Here is a 12,944-nt window from a genome sequence, read left to right as displayed (position 1 = left end):
CCCGGTAATTCTTTCGGAAATACATCGGGAAATTCTTTTGCAATGGGAACATCATTGATGCTCTTTTCTTCAGTTTGTACTTTCTCGACGTGTGCTAGAACAGCATAGCAACCTTTTCTTATTAGTTTTTGTGCCTTCAAATTACTAATAAGATGTAGCTTCATGTTGCCCTTTTCTCCGTACATCATTAAGGGTTTTCCTTTTTCTCGTATAATGCGAATTGCATTTTTGTAACAAACGATCTCTGCTTTCACTTCTTTCAACCAGTCCATACCGATTATCAAATCAAAACTCCCTAACTCTACTGGTATCAAATCAATCTTAAATGTTTCGCTAACCAGTTTAATTTCTCGATTCCGACATATATTATCTGCTGAAATTAATTTACCATTTGCTAATTCGAGTAAAAATTTACTATCCAAAGGCGTCAATGGACAACTTAATTTAGCACAAAAATCTCTACTCATATAGCTTCTATCAGCACCCGAATCAAATAAAACGTAAGCAAATTTATTGTCAATAAGAAACGTACCCGTAACAAGCTCCGGGTCTTCCTGTGCCTCTACCGCATTAATATTGAAAACTCTTCCGCGGCCTTGTCCATTCGTGTTCTCCTGGTTCGGGCAATTTCTAATAATGTGGCCCGGTTTTCCATATTTATAACAAACTACATTGGCATAACTTGCTCCGACACTACTTGCTCAGCCATTACTCGTTCCGACACCATTTGTTCCTTTCGTTCTATTAACCCCTGGTCCGTAGACCTCACACTTCGCCGCGCTATGACCATTTCTTTTACACTTGTTGCAAAATTTGGTGCAAAACCCCGAGTGATACTTTTCATACCTTTGGCATAGCTGCTTCTGATTGTTGTTGTTGTTGTGGTTATTATTGTTGTTGGGATGATTGTTGTAGTTGCTGTTGTTGTTGTTGTTGTTGGGCCATTTGTTGTAGTTGCGATTGATGTTGCGATTGTTGGGATAATTGTTGCGATTATTGTTGTAATTGCTGCTGTTGTTGTATTGGTGAATCTTATCACCGTTTTCCTCCCACTTTCTTTTGACTTGCTTCACATTGGCCTCTTCAGCAGTCTGTTCTTTAATTCTTTCTTCAATCTGGTTCACTAGTTTGTGAGCCATTCTACATGCCTGTTGTATGGAGGCGGGTTCGTGTGAACTTATATCTTCTTGGATTCTTTCCGGTAATCCTTTCACAAACGCGTCGATCTTCTCTTCCTCATCTTCGAATGCTCCCGGACACAATAGGCACAATTCTGTGAATCGTCTTTCATACGTGGTAATATCAAATCCTTGGGTTCGTAACCCTCTAAGTTCTGTCTTGAGCTTATTGACCTCGGTTCTGGGACGGTACTTCTCGTTCATCAAGTGCTTGAATGTTGACCACGGTAGTGCGTATGCATCGTCTTGTCCCACTTGTTCTAGATAGGTATTCCACCATGTTAACGCAGAACCTGTGAAGGTATGCGTAGCGTACTTCACTTTGTCCTCTTCAGTACACTTACTTATGGCAAACACCGATTCGACCTTCTCGGTCCACCATTTCAATCCGATCGGTCCTTCGGTTCCATCAAATTCCAAAGGTTTGCAGGCAATGAATTCTTTGTAGGTGCATCCTACACGATTTCCTGTACTGCTAGATCCAAGGTTATTGTTGGTATGTAGCGCAGCCTGTACTGCGGCTATGTTTGAAGCTAGAAAAGTAAGGAATTCTTCTTCATTCATATTCACGGGGTGTCGAGTAGTCGGTGCCATTTCCTTCAAAATAGTCAAATGGAACAAGTTAATCATACGGAATATTAAGAGTAGTTAATAGTATTTTGTAGCATAATATGAACTCATTTATAAAAGCTTTTTCTTCATATTAGCGTTTTATAAGTTTAAATTCGGGTAGTACCTACCCGTTAAGTTCATACTTAGTAGCTAATATACAATTCAACTACTACAATTCTATATGAAAAACTGATTATAATAATATTTCGCGTTCAAACTTTTACACAATATTTTACAAACTTACAATACCGCTTATTTTACATATAGCATGAAATATAGCACACAATAAATTTGATACAAAATGGTTGTAAAGATAATTCTAGCTAGTACACAAGTCGTTCAGCAAAGGCAATAAAGACACGTAATTCATATGTCCAGAAACAAGTCATGCATTCTGGTTTTACTAGGATTACTTCCCATCCTTGGTCTTGTGCAACATAACCGTTATGGCCGTTGATAAGACAGCGTGTTGTAACGTCGTCAAAGGGACGGGGGTTACGTAATGTCCAACAGTCCCGTAACAATCTAAAAACCTCATTTCTTACCCCAATTACCGACTCCGTCACTTGTGGAAACGTTTTGTTTAATAGTTGTAGCCCGATGTTCTTGTTCTCACTTTGGTGAAAAGCGAACATTACTAATCCGTAAGCATAACATGCTTCTTTATGTTGCATGTTAGCCGCTTTTTCTAAATCACGAAGTCCAATATTTGGATATATTGAGTCAAAATAATTTCTTAACCCATTGCGTAAAATAGCATTTGGGTTCCCTGCAATATATGCGTCAAAGTAAACACATCGTAACTTATGGATTTCCCAATGTGATATCCCCCATCTTTCGAACGAAAGCCTTTTATAAACCAAGGCATTCTTGGAAAGTTCTTCGAATGTCTTACAAACTGATCTCGCCTTAAATAGTTGTGCAGAAGAATTCTGACCGACTCTAGACAAGATTTCATCAATCATGTCTCCGGGTAGGTCTCTTAAAATATTGGATTGTCTATCCATTTTGTGTTTTTATACTGTAAAATAGACAAGAGTTAGATTCATAAAAAAAATACTTATTAATACAAGCAATTTTTACATATATCATAAAGCATAAGCACACTATATTACATATATTACACCACACGAATACAACTATCTTATTCCGACTCGCTTGTTTCTTCTTCTTCGGTTTTGGTTCGTTTTGCCAAGTTTCTAGGGATATATGATGTTCCCCTAATACGAGCCGTCGTTTTCCACATTGGTTTAGAAAAACCTGGTGGTTTAGAGGTTCCCGAGTCATTGTTACAACTTAAGGACTTCGGGGGTTGACGATACATATAAAGTTCATCGGGGTTGGAATTAGATTTCTCTATTTTTATGCCTTTTCCCTTATTATTTTCTTTTGCCTTTTTAATTTCAGTTGGGGAAATTTCTATAACATCATCGGAATTCTTGTCAGAATCCGATTCATCGGAGAATTGGTAATCCTCCCAATATTTTGCTTCTTTGGCGGAAACACCATTGACCATAACTAACCTTGGTCGGTTGGTTGAGGATTTTCTTTTACTTAACCATTTTATTATTTCCCCCACCGGTTCTATTTCTTCATCCGGTTCCGATTCTTCTTCCGGTTCCGATTCTTCTTCCGGTTCCGACTCTTCTTCCGGTTCCTCTTCGGGAACTTGTGAATCAGTCCACGAATCATTCCAATTTACATTTGACTCTTTATTATTATTAGGTGAGTCAATGGGACTTGTTCTAGAGGTAGACATCTATCACATAATACCAAACGCGTTAAGAGATTAATGTATCACATAATATTCACATGTTAAAAATATATAGTTTCCAACAAAATTTGTTAAGCAATCATTTTTCAAGTAAACACGGTCGAAGTCCAGACTCACTAATGTATCCTAACAAACTCGATAAGACACACTAATGCAAAATTCTGGTTCACTAAGACCAACGCTCGGATACCAACTGAAATGTCCCGTTCTTATTGATTAAAAACGTTCCATATTAATTGATTTCGTTGCGAGGTTTTGACCTCTATATGAGACATTTTTCAAAGACTGCATTAATTTTTAAAACAAACCATAACCTTTATTTCATAGATAAAGGTTTTAAAAAGCTTTACGTAGATTATCAAATAATGATAATCTAAAATATCCTGTTTACACACGACCATTACATAATGGTTTACAATACAAATATGTTACAACAAAATAAGTTTCTTGAATGCAGTTTTTACACAATATCATACAAGCATGAACTCCAAATCTCGTCCTTATTTAAGTATGCGACAGCGGAAGCTCTTAATAATCACCTGAGAATAAACATGCTTAAAACGTCAACAAAAATGTTGGTGAGTTATAGGTTTAACCTATATATATCAAATCATAATAATAGACCACAAGATTTCATATTTCAATACACATCCCATACATAGAGATAAAAATCATTCATATGGTGAACACCTGGTAACCGACATTAACAAGATGCATATATAAGAATATCCCCATCATTCCGGGACACCCTTCGGATATGATATAAATTTCGAAGTACTAAAGCATCCGGTACTTTGGATGGGGTTTGTTAGGCCCAATAGATCTATCTTTAGGATTCGCGTCAATTAGGGTGTCTGTTCCCTAATTCTTAGATTACCAGACTTAATAAAAAGGGGCATATTCGATTTCGATAATTCAACCATAGAATGTAGTTTCACGTACTTGTGTCTATTTTGTAAATCATTTGTAAAACCTGCATGTATTCTCATCCTAAAAATATTAGATTTTAAAAGTGGGACTATAACTCACTTTCACAGATTTTTACTTCGTCGGGAAGTAAGACTTGGCCACTGGTTGATTCACGAACCTATAACAATATATACATATATATCAAAGTATGTTCAAAATATATTTACAACACTTTTAATATATTTTGATGTTTTAAGTTTATTAAGTCAGCTGTCCTCGTTAGTAACCTACAACTAGTTGTCCACAGTTAGATGTACAGAAATAAATCGATAAATATTATCTTGAATCAATCCACGACCCAGTGTATACGTATCTCAGTATTGATCACAACTCAAACTATATATATTTTGGAATCAACCTCAACCCTGTATAGCTAACTCCAACATTCACATATAGAGTGTCTATGGTTGTTCCGAAATATATATAGATGTGTCGACATGATAGGTCGAAACATTGTATACGTTTCTACGGTATCTCAAGATTACATAATATACAATACAAGTTGATTAAGTTATGGTTGGAATAGATTTGTTACCAATTTTCACGTAGTTAAAATGAGAAAAATTATCCAATCTTGTTTTACCCATAACTTCTTCATTTTAAATCCGTTTTGAGTGAATCAAATTGCTATGATTTCATATTGAACTCTATTTTATGAATATAAACAGAAAAAGTATAGGTTTATAGACAAAAAAATAAGTTACAAGTCGTTTTTGTAAAGGTAGTCATTTCAGTCGAAAGAACGACGTATAGATGACCATTTTAGAAAACATACTTCCACTTTGAGTTTAACCATAATTTTTGGATATAGTTTCATGTTCATAATAAAAATCATTTTCTCAGAATAAAAACTTTTAAATCAAAGTTTATCATTGTTTTTAATTAACTAACCCAAAACAGCTCGCAGTGTTGCTACGACCGCGTAAATCCGGTTTTACGGTGTTTTTCGTGTTTCCAGGTTTTAAATCATTAAGTTAGCATATCATATAGATATAGAACATGTGTTTAGTTGATTTTAAAAGTCAAGTTAGAAGGATTAACTTTTGTTTGCGAACAAGTTTAGAATTAACTAAACTATGTTCTAGTGATTATAAGTTTAAACCTTCAAATAAGATAGCTTTATATGTATGAATCGAATGATGTTATGAACATCATTACTACCTTAAGTTCCTTGGATAAACCTACTGGAAAAGAGAAAAATGGATCTAGCTTCAACGGATCCTTGGATGGCTCGAAGTTCTTGAAGCAGAATCATGACACGAAAACAAGTTCAAGTAAGATCATCACTTGAAATAAGATTGTTATAGTTATAGAAATTGAACCAAAGTTTGAATATGATTATTACCTTATATTAGAATGATAACCTACTGTAAGAAACAAAGATTTCTTGAGGTTGGATGATCACCTTACAAGATTGGAAGTGAGCTAGCAAACTTGAAAGTATTCTTGATTTTATGTAACTAGAACTTGTAGAATATATGAAGAACACTTAGAACTTGAAGATAGAAATTGAGAGAGATCAATTAGATGAAGAAAATTGAAGAATGAAAGTGTTTTTAGGTGTTTTTGGTCGTTGGTGTATGGATTAGATATAAAGGATATGTAATTTTGTTTTCATGTAAATAAGTCATGAATGATTACTCATATTTTTGTAATTTTATGAGATATTTCATGCTAGTTGCCAAATGATGGTTCCCACATGTGTTAGGTGACTCACATGGGCTGCTAAGATCTGATCATTGGAGTGTATATACCAATAGTACATACATCTAAAAGCTGTGTATTGTACGAGTACGAATACGGGTGCATACGAGTAGAATTGTTGATGAAACTGAACGAGGATATAATTGTAAGCATTTTTGTTAAGTAGAAGTATCTTGATAAGTGTATTGAAGTCTTTCAAAAGTGTATAAATACATATTAAAACACTACATGTATATACATTTTAACTGAGTCGTTAAGTCATCGTTAGTCGTTACATGTAAGTGTTGTTTTGAAACCTTTAGGTTAACGATCTTGTTAAATGTTGTTAACCCAATGTTTATAATATCAAATGAGATTTTAAATTATTATATTATCATGATATTATCATGTATTAATATCTCATAATATGATATATATACATTAAATGTCTTTACAACGATAATCGTTACATATATGTCTCGTTTAAAAATCATTAAGTTAGTAGTCTTGTTTTTACATATGTAGTTCATTGTTAATATACTTAATGATATGTTTACTTATCATAGTATCATGTTAACTATATATATATATATATATATATATATATATATATATATATATATATATATATATATATATATATATATATATATATATATATATATATATATATATATATATATATATCCATATATATGTCATCATATAGTTTTTACAAGTTTTAACGTTCGTGAATCACCGGTCAACTTGGGTGGTCAATTGTCTATATGAAACATATTTCAATTAATCAAGTCTTAACAAGTTTGATTGCTTAACATGTTGGAAACATTTAATCATGTAAATATCAATCTCAATTAATATATATAAACATGGAAAAGTTCGGGTCACTACACAACAAAGGCTAAGTTTATGGCCTCGTTTGAAAGAAAGGACCATAGGATGGCTACCTAGGTTCCCGAGAGATGATCAACCAAATTCTCCCTACAAAAGATGTTGTGTCGGATGACAGTTAGAAGGAGTTGAAGATCATGTCGGATCTCGGAATCTTGAATACGAATGCAGCGATTGAGATTTTGAGGTGCTTCCGAATGAGTGATGATGGAGAGCACTTCTTGTACGGGATAAGTTGGGTGCAAGGATCTAAGGTCGGTTCGAGAGGTGTAGAAATCACGACCTTGTGAGGGAATTTTCATGACCGAAGCAAAGTATGAAAGAGGCCAAGTATGAAACTCCCTACCGAGTTTAAATTTGACTTGATTAGTGTTGACAAGTTCAAAGTTGGCGTAAAAATCTCGGATAAGAGTTGGGTAGATAACCTCATCTAGATTTAAGAATGAGAAACATTCTTTTTGAGTGAATGTTTTGTGGAGGTTTGGAAATTCGTCATAGTGAACAACTCTTTCTTCATGAAGTGGTCGAGTTTTCATTTGTCATTGGTGATACGCCGCACATTGCCCTCGTGTGTTAGTCATTTCCTAGGAACATGAGTATTTTAGCAAAATCCATGTTGATAACATGATTTTGAAAACCTATATGATGGACATATGTCGATTAATTATTGTCTAGACAAATTTTTTAAAAACAAGTAAGGTGTGCCATTTTGAAAAGTTAGACAAGGTTCATCATTTCAATTTTTGTTTACCATTGCTTGATAAGTATCATGAGATTGATAATTATCATAAGATCTTGGTCAAACATTTGTGTGTGAATGAGTGGTTTGAAAAGAAACTCAATTTGTGTGGATTATACAAGAAGAGTTCCTACTTGGCACTCTATGAGTTGAAACTTGTATAAGTTAATTTTTCACACAACTGATAGGTTATGCATCAAAACAAGTGTTCCTATTAGTTATGAAAGACAAAAAAAATAAATTATTCTGATGTGAGATTATGCAAGTGATTGAGGATTACATGAGAAAATTTTAGAGTAAGCAAAGTAAACAAAATTTAGAAGCTTACCTTTTGAGGACCACTAGATGTTGAAGAGAAAGGAGACAATGAATGTCTGGAATCTAGTGATTGGGGTTTAAGAAAGGAGTGGAGTTGGTAAAAAGGTGGTTTAGATAATAAAGATGGTGAGGAAAAGGACAAAACATCCGCTAGCTGTTGTGCGGTTGACCCTACGGTCGACCGTGGTTCGACCGCACGTCTTCAGTAAGCTTATTTGAGGCACAAGTTCCATTATACCCAACCCGTTCCTAAGTAGAGTGAAGGTTTCTTTTTCAGAGGTTTAGTAAAGATATAAGAAATATTTTAAGTGAGTCTACCTTATCAATCAAAATATTCTTTTTTTGGACATGATCACGTAAAAAGTGGTGCCTAATGTCTATGGTTTAGTCCTAGAGTGTAATATTTGATTTTTAGATAGGTCTATAGCACTCTTATTATCACAACAAATGGGTATTTCAGAATAGATGATACCATAATCGATGAAGGTTTGTTTCATCCATAGCATTTGCGCACATGCTCTTCCTACGTCAACATATTCCTCTTCGGTAGTAGATAGTGCAACAGATGTTTACCTCTTAGAGAACCATGATGTTAAGCAAAGCCCGACAAATGCACATACACCACCTGTGCTCTTTCAATTAATCAACGATCCTCCATGGTCGGAATTCGCAAAGCACATAATGTCAACACTGGTGAACTTTGGATACCATAAACCGAGGTTCATGGTACCTTTCAAAGATCTAAAGATTCGTTTGACCGCTTCAATGTGAGACATTTTGGGATTCTCTTAGAATCTTGCACATAAGCACACACTATACATGATATAGGTTCGGCTTGCCATTAAGTATAGAAGAGATCCAATCATTCCTCTATACTTCGTGCTATTGAATGAATCTCCTTCTTCTTCAAGAGTAAGCTTGACATTGGTGGCCATAGGATTGGCCATAGGTTTTGATTTCTCCATTCCAAACTTTTTGAGCATATCATGTATATACTTTTGTTGATTGATGAACATTCCATCTTCTAGTTGCTTAATTTGAAGTCTGAGAAAGAACTTGAGTTCACCCATCATGCTCATTTCAAACTCATCATGCATTAACTTAGAAAACTTATTGCTAAGAGATTCGTTAGTAGAACCAAATACAATATCATCAACATATATTTGAACAATAACCAATTCATTTTCATGCTTTTTGACAAATAATGTATTATCAGTTTTTCCCATTTCATATCCTTGATCGATAAGGAAGGTTTTAAGTCTCTCATACCAAGCTCTAGGTGCTTGTTTGAGTCCATATAGGGCTTTCTTAAGTTTAAACACATGATAAGGTTTTTCAAAGTCTTCAAAGCCCGGAGGTTGTTATACATATACTTCTTCGTTTATGATCCCATTTAGAAAAGCACTTTTAACATCCATTTGATATAGTATTTGTGACGATCCGGAAATTTTCGACCAAATTTAAACTTAATCTTTATATGAATTCGACACGATAAGCAAAGTCTGTAATATAGAGTCTCAAAATTTTTGAACCATTTCATGAAATCATTTGACCTTTGACTATTTCCGACAATTCACGAACATGTGTTGGTAAATAGATATGTATATATGTAGGTATACATGTGAATATAAATAATAGTATATATGATATTTGAAAATAATAAAATATAAGTAAATATATAACATAAGATAAAAAATAATTAAGTGTAATTTAAAATGAAATTATATATAAATATATATGATTTCTATGTAAAATTATAATATTGTATTATATATATGAAATGTATAAATAATAAATAGTTAATAAAAGTTATTATATATGTATCTAAGTAATAATATATATATATATATATATATATATATATATATATATATATATATTAAAACAAATTAAAATATAGTCGTTATGATAATATTATTATTTTCATTATTAGTAAAATAAATATATGTATTAATAATATTATGTTATAAATATAAAATTTGATATTAATATTATTATTATCATTAATGATATTAATGTTGTTATAATTAGTAGTATTATTAGTATTATGAATGATATTATTATTACTATTTTTATTATTAATATCATTATTATTTATTATTAATATAATTATTAATATTAATAATACATTTACTAGTTTTTAGAATTTATTTTATAAACTATAAATCAAAGCATAATCGTACGAATCTATTTCTTGTTGCTATCATACAATATCCAAATTGATTCCTTATCTCTTAATTGATTAACAAAACGAATTCAAATCCAAGAACCCAACAAAATCAGTTGAGGGTTGTTATCAGCTTTTTATTTTTTTTATTTTATTTATCTTCTTCTTTTCTTATGATTGAACAATTTATGTACTTCTTGTCTGGCCAAGTTGAGTAGAGGCCAACTTCACAAATCAACTGGAATCAATTTAACTGTTAAATCACGTACTCAATCACGATTACAAACAAAATTATTAAATACATAAATCAGATATAATCAAATTCGTACAAATCACAATTCAATCAAAGGAACAATCCAAGAATCTGTTAGCTATCTAAATCACCTTCGCTTCACCTTGATAAATCTGATAGATATTAAATTCAGATAAATACAAACTATAAAGAATGAATTATTCCATTCTGTTAGCTATCACCATCGGATTTTAAAATTATGCTCTGTATTTTGTTTCCTTTCTGACTCCTGTCTGCATTCTGTTAAACGTCGAATTCAATCATAGATACAAAACAAAATTTTTATGAAATAAATATCGAATAAATGTACGAATTTGTTACCTGTCATAATCTGAATTATTCTTCTTGTTTTCTTCTTCTTGTTTTAAGAACCCTGTCTGCGTTTGATACATGTCGACTGTCCTTCCTTCCCCTGCTCAAGATTCTTGGACGACTTCAAGTAAACACTACAAAACAATTTCAATAGAATTTATTAGCTGTCAATAACAGTTAAAGCGTACGAATCTGTTACACTTCACTATCTACTTTATTTTTCTTGTTTGATCCTTCTAGCTCGATTCTTCCTGTCGACCCTCTCAATTCTATAAACCAATCGATCATTCACGTATTATGAACATATTCGGAAACCACCTATCTATCTCTTACACTCTCTCTTTTCTGTTTACAACCGAAACCATCAAGGAACCGTTTTATCTGTTATTTAACATTTCCGTTTCAATAATCATAAACCCATCACCACTCTACAAAACTGCCACGTACCAATTGACAAACCTGTTGTTTGAGCAACTTCAAGGCCATAAACTGCCATCTATCTATCTCTTCTCTATATCCTATTAAACTTTGTAAACCACCTTAAACAAGCACACCCACCTTCATCTATCATCCTTATATTGTTAGTTGAACCAAAGCAACAACCTGCAAACCTTCGGATTATTGCTATTATTCGAAGCCACAATATAACAACCACCTCACCACCTCCGGTTAACTTTCACAACCATCTTTACAATGGTACAACACACTCACAACCTAGCCATCAAACTCCATCTTTATCATCTAGACAAACCACCCTACCCTCATCATGAACTTGATCACCGTCACCATCTTTAAAGATTATTTCGGTTCAACTAAAGCACCATCACCACTGCCATTTTTCCTGCTGTAACTATACTACTTCTATTTCTATTTCAAAATATGAACCACATGCCACTTCCTTGTGTTTCTATCTCAACCGTAAGAGATGAAAATAATGATAAATAATATATGAAAGAAAATGGGTCATAGTTTTTATATATATAGTAAACTTGCTTTGCAAAGTGGGACTAGCTGCAAGTAATTGGTCGACCCATTCAACAAGTTGGTTATAGGATTCTAAAATTCCACTCAAAGTCACTTTATTGGAAAGCAATCGATGCATACAATTGTTGGACCACCATGTACGCGTTTTCTTTGAGCTGTGGAGCACATGGACCATGTTTTTCTCGTTCTTTTCTTTGGTTCCTACTCGGCAAGCAACAAATTTCACCCATCATTTGATTATCAATGAAATATTATTATGATAAAGATAAGATAATAATAATTAAGATGATGAATTAGTGGATGAATATCTTAATGATGATGTTATTGCTCGTATGTTACTGCAGTCCCTTGCTTTGCTGTATGTAATCCCACTTATGTTAATATATGATAACAGTGAAGATTGAGATGGGATACAGTATCAATGATTGCATGCTTTAGTTAAAGCTCGTATAAAAAAAAGAGAAAGAAACAAACACCTAAAACCTACATGTCACCCATTACTATTAGGAATTTGGCAAAAATCTTGTTGCTTGGTTTCTTTTCTCTCGCAATCCAGAGACTAGTCGAAATTCATTTATAAGCTAAATAGGCTGGAGAAATAGTGGGCTTACGATCCATTTAAATAGGCCTGCAATGTAGTGACCCGAACTTTTCCATGTTTATATATATTAATTGAGATTGATATTTACATGACTAAATGTTTCCAACGTGTTAAGCAATCAAACTTGTTAAGACTTGATTAATTGAAATAGGCTTCATATAGACAATTGACCACCCAAGTTGACCGGTGATTCACGAATGTTAAAACTTGTAAAAACTATATGATGACATATATTTGGTTATATATATAGTTAACATAATTTTATTATAAGTAAGTATCTCATTAGGTATTTTAACAATGAGTTATATACATAAAAATGAGACTATTAAATTAAGTAACTTGAAAACGATATATATAACGATTATCGTGATAACAACGTCTTACTAGGTACATATGAATCATATTAAGATATTGATACACTTGG

The sequence above is a fragment of the Rutidosis leptorrhynchoides genome, chromosome 4 (genome assembly GCF_046630445.1).
Source record: "Rutidosis leptorrhynchoides isolate AG116_Rl617_1_P2 chromosome 4, CSIRO_AGI_Rlap_v1, whole genome shotgun sequence".
Classification (NCBI taxonomy): Eukaryota; Viridiplantae; Streptophyta; class Magnoliopsida; order Asterales; family Asteraceae; genus Rutidosis; species Rutidosis leptorrhynchoides.
This window is presented reverse-complemented; position numbering follows the sequence as displayed.